This window comes from Pteropus medius, unplaced genomic scaffold (assembly GCF_902729225.1).
Source record: "Pteropus medius unplaced genomic scaffold, Ma_sr-lr_union100, whole genome shotgun sequence".
Classification (NCBI taxonomy): Eukaryota; Metazoa; Chordata; class Mammalia; order Chiroptera; family Pteropodidae; genus Pteropus; species Pteropus medius.
In genome coordinates, this window is record NW_024342475.1 from 7,762,752 (window position 1) to 7,768,495 (window position 5,744).

At 30.9% G+C, this 5,744-nt stretch overlaps 1 pseudogene; it reads right to left on the bottom strand.

Moving 5' to 3' along the window:
• Window positions 1–457: 457 nt before the first annotated feature.
• LOC120605381 (uncharacterized) lies at window positions 458–576 on the bottom strand (annotated as a pseudogene).
• Between the last annotated feature and the right edge of the window lie 5,168 nt (window positions 577–5,744).

The following is a 5,744-nucleotide window of genomic DNA, read 5'->3' on the forward strand; positions in this document are numbered from 1 at the left end:
TTATTAAAACTCTTTCCCAGGGCTGGTCTGTCAGATTGGGAATATCTTGATCAATCAGGAATGTACTTCCACTTTCATCTGAGGTGAAATCCTAACTTTTCTTCAGCCTTATAGTTTGCTCTAATAAGAGGTTTTCTTTGTTTGTACTTTGACTTGTCTATCTTAATCCCCAATTTCCTTCTTCCCACAAACGCACATTGCTTCTTTCTTCTGGTGTTCCCATCCAGATGATTATTCTTTGTATATCATGTCCCCATCTGCTTTAACACCTTAAATGGTGAGGGAAATTCCAATTGAAGTGCTTTCTTTCTTTTCTTTCTTTCTTTCTTTCTTTCTTTCTTTCTTTCTTTCTTTCTTTCTTTCTTTCTTTCTTTCTTTCTTTCTTTCTTTCTTTCTTTCTTTCTTTCTTTCTTTCTTTCTTTCTTTCTTTCTTTCTTTCTTTCTTTCTTTCTTTCTNTGCCTACAGCACCTGGTCTTCCTAGGTGGTCTCCAATCCAAGTATTAACCAGGCCCAACCCTGCTTAGCTTCTGAGATCAGACGGAATCAGGCGTATTCAGGGTGGCTTGGCCGTAGACAAAGTCATTTCTTATTTGGAATTTTTGTTTACAAATTTTTTTGCCTCTGTTAATTTCCTTCATATTCTTAATGCTATATAACACAGTGCTTTTCTAAAAAGGGATCAATGTGTGGATTTCTAAAATGTTTTTCAACTTGTTTAAAGTTATTATTGATGTTCTATCTTGAAGTTTGCTGTATGAGGTTAGAGTCCCTCCCAAATTCAATATTTATTACATAATCTGTGTAATCACTCTTTTGTTCATTTTAGTCAGATTAGAATTCCGAAAGCCAAAGAGTAAAAAAATTCAACGTTAGAAACTCACAAATAATTCGCCCATGTTAAAAAAGGATACATTTTATGAAACAGCTTTCGGTTCTTTAAAACTAATGTTGTATGTTATATTTCATATTATATATGTCTTAAAAATGGAGGTTAGTTATTTCTATGTTGAATCTTTGCATGTCGTAAACAGCAATTAAATCTTCTTTTTATATGTAAATGTAGGGTTATAAATCATAAGAACATGTTTTAATATTGTTCCCACATTATTAGTTAACTTCACAAGATTTTTGTGGGGTAGAACATTCATTCTACATACTGTTAACTGCTATCTGTGTGGCTTTCTGTCTTTTATTTATAAGAGTTTTATAAGTACATAGCTGCTATTTTGAACCAAATTTTGCTTTGTCTTTATCACATGACTACGCAATGACGAGCAGGGAAGACTATACAGGTATATTTTTTTTTTAGTGAGAAACTGGATATTCTCCTATTTCTTCCATTAGCTAGTTTGTGGTATATTCATCTTTTCTGGGAGAGAGCAGGCAATGGGAAGGGGTTCAGTCAACACCAATATGTTGGTAGCTCTCCTGGCCTATCAGACAGTCCAGGTTGACCATTTCTCATTTAACAAGAACAAGGACTGCTGGAACAGTGTGGAGCCTTGGGTCTAATTTTAGTTTGTTTTACTGATTGGCTTAGTGAGAAGTCATTTAATTTATTTGGTCCTTAAGTTTCTGATATAAAACGAAAAAATATTAAAAGTTGTCTCTAGGCCTTTTCTATAGAACACACTGATTTTCTTACTCAAAAATATAGTAAATCATAATTTATCAAGAATGTCATCTCAATGTCTGTTCAGAGATTGATCTCTGATTGTGTATCTAACCTGGTTTGAAAGCAAAATAGCAACCAAGTTGGTATGATCTTAGATCTATCCAAAGACTTATTTATCTTAAAATATCATACTTCTCAGTCTTCAATATAAACTGTCCACAATTAGACCTATTTTGTATAGGCTTCTAGTGACTTAGAGACTAATCTTTATTCAGAGGCTGTCATGGTGCCAGGTATCTAACAGATTACATAGCACATGGTAGATACTTTATAAATATTGAAGGAATAAAATAATGAATTGTATAGAAATGTTAAATAATAATAATTCTATAACATTAACTTTAGTAATTTAGATTATCACACTTGTTAACACAATTTACTTTCCAAAAAGAAATAGAGGCAATTCTCTAGTATTGAAAGTTAAACAAAACATTAGAACTGTTTTATTTTTTAATCTCAGTCTTTTAGAAAATTTACAGTCTGTGACATAAATCACAAAAGAAGCTATTTGAACCTTCTAATTCATTATATAATTAACAATAAAATGAAAGTAAATTCTGCAAAAATCACTGGATGCTTTTTTAGGCAAAATCTACGCAATTATTTCTATCGAACCATTTTATGTGTTGTTTTTGATGCTTGAAATACTTCTTCTAAAATGGGAAATAATATGGCTTTTTCAGCTGTCATGATTTAAAGATAATTTTTCACAGTTTTACACTTTTACTCTTCTAAATATCCGTTTCTATCTCCAAAGCCTCCATCTGTATCTAAAGTATCTTTTCACAAGTTAGGAAAAATATGTTATTCTGAACATTTGGAATAACATAATTATCAAGTATTGTTTAAAATATTTTGTTATGTTTTTTTAAAAAATTAACACATCTTACATTTAAAAGAGAGTACGTATTATCATTCAGCTCATAAAAAATTAAGAGTGACCCTTTGGAGAGTTTCAATCCCTTCTTGTGATTATGGTTAAGACTGAATTTCTGGTTCAGAATCAGTTGATCAGTTAGGAGCTACTCTTGGCTTCTATTAGCAGAGACTTGTCTTCACTGCCTTAAACATATAAGTATTTACTTTCACAAGTAAAAGAGTTTTAGAGATGGCAATGCAGAGCTAGAATAGGTGCTCCTTCTCTTTATCAGTTCTATCTTTTTATTATTATCTTCCCTACTGAAGGAATTTTATAATTCAATATGGATACGGCATCCACAAAGCCATCATGTCTAGGCTCTAGGTATGCAGTAGTATACAAGTGGATAAAAAGTCATTTAGGACTGATAAACAAAAGTGTATAATTCCTACTTCAAATAACAAACCTCTGAGCACATATCCTAGTTTTATGCAAATGGTTCAGTTCCACACAGCAGGTAGCCCAAGTCTCATCTTCCAAATAAATAAATTAATTAATTAATTAATTAATTAATTAATAACACCCCAGCTTAAAATATTGAAGTCTTTTATCTTCTTATTCTGTATATTTGTCATTAATATCCTGGTTTAAATTTCTATTAAGTGTTCTTGAATGAATTGACCTTTGTTTTTGACATGTGGGGATTTCCATTTTATGGATCGACACACAGTTATGCATTGAAGTTGCATTGAATTTGTTATATTTTCCTAGTATTTGTTATGTATTTCTGTGTCTACATATTAGCATTGTCTATCTTATATAATAAAATCCCCAATATCAATCATTTCATTATATGGATAGGCTTTATCATAATGATTTTGCTCCTAGAATTATGCTCCTAGAGCTTGAATTATGCTCCTAGAGCTTGATCTAGATCACAGTCAGTTTTGGTCTTGGGGTCTTTTTCCATGAAAGAGTTTGTTCAAAAAATTAATTTAAAAAAAATATATATTTTTATATATATTTTTTTATTGACATAAAATTGTTTATATAAATGATAAATGAAGTGACATTTTATTATTTTAAGTGATATTTTTGGAAACATTTATAGTTTCTTCTTGCTTCTGCTTCCACTACAACTTATTTCCCCAAGTTGATTTTTTGAAGACGTGAAGGTTCCCAACAAGGCAGTTCATGGTGTAGGTGAACTGGATCCAAAGTCTGTGGTGGTATAGATTAACAGGAGCCAAACTCATTCTTCCAGGAGATGGGTCTTTTCACATAGACGTAGCCTCACTTTTTACAGAAATAATCCCAGAGGGGACAGTTTTATTAAATGTCTCAACTACCTTTTATACACTGATTTTGACAAATATCTCATTATAATTGTATTACTAGCAACCTATTCTCTCTAATTGTCCTAATTCTAAGCACAATTTGCACCAAAGACCATCAGACAAATGTTTTCGGAGTGAAATATTTCCTGCAAGCCCTTTTGTTAATTAAAAATCTAAGTAAATTTAACCTTTCAGTGACATGATTATTATCGCAATGAATACATCATTCAAATTCAGGTGGCAAAATGTAACTTATTTTTTATACTTAAGATTAAGGGGCTGCTTTATGTTGTTCAATACAGTTGCTATTTGCTTAGTCTTTATTACTTTTTTTTACACTGACTATATGCTGATGAGTATTCTTCAGCACTTCATTCTGCAACAGCGCATCCCTTGATTTAATACTATGTTTTATGTCTGTCCATACTCTTCAGTATTTATTTGCCATATATGGCTCCTCCAGTCCTTTGCGTTGGAATTATATTCTTTTTTTTTTTTTTTACTATTAAACTGACTTCTTAGGTTAAGCTTTCCTTGACATGCAATTTCAAAGTTATTTCAGGGTTGATGGTCTCTTGATATATTCTACATAGTCTTTATTTTTGTTTAAGTGTCACAAAATTATATAAAACTTGTTATAACACCTTATTTTTTATTTGTTGTGTTTCTCCATTGGGCAGACTAAAAAGTATTAAATTTTTATTTCTTCATTACTTTAAAAAAAACTATAAATGTTTCCAAAAATATCATTTAAAATAATAAAATGTCACTTCATTTATCATTTATATAAACAATTTTATGTCAGTAAAAAAAGAGTATGCATCTAATGCATACAATATAATACAGAATAAACCAACATACTTAGTTATCATCTCTAACATATTTGGTCACAGGAAAATATTTTACTACACATATATGATTCACAAACCTATCTTCAATCTTTTTGAGAACATTAATGCTTTGGGTAAACAATTACTAATTTAGAAAGATTAGAAGCCTTGAATTCTGGTATTGTTCAAACCAAATATTGTATAATATTTAGCAAATCACTTAACTTTTCCAATATTGGTTTTGTCTATGTGTATAGTGTGTATAATAACTGATCTTGCTGATTTTGAAGGATTGTTTTATTTATTGATAAAGATTTTAAAATAATAATAATAACAATAATACAGAGTTTTAAGAATTTTAATGCATTTGATGTGTATAAAGTAACTGACCTATCAGGAAGGTAGAAGGCTAGTTCTATACTCCTTCCAGTTAGAGTTTTCTATAAGTTAATTATTATTACTGATTATTAAATATTTTTTAATAGATACTTGCTTTGCTTTCCTGTAGCTGGCATTCTAGAAGGTGAAGATAAACAATAGATAAACACACAAAATTGATGCATCTTGATGGTAGGAAGTGCAATAAGGTGCACCAGACTATATGAGAAGGCCTAATTCACTATGCAAACTTAGAGGCCTAATTCACTGTGCAAACTTAGAGGGTGAAATTATTTTAAACAAGATGCTCAAGAAACACTGTTCTAAAAAGATGAAATTTGAGATGAGGCCTGTAGAGTAAGAAGAAGCTGGTCAGCACACCACAGAGATTTAAAAGCAATGGTACATATGGCATTGAAGAATGAGGTGGGTAGATGGATTTTGAAAACAAATGGTAGGAGATCTTGGCCATATTTGTTGCCAGGTTGGATATAGAATATAAGAAAAGAGAGTTTGAGTCAAAGATATTTACTTTGAGATATCAGGTAATATTATCACTTACGGAGATTAGAAAAAAAGTGAAAAGGGCATATACAGAGTAGAAGAACAGAAAGTTCTGTTTTGGACATGCTGCATCTGACGTATGTGTGAAATACCCAAGTGA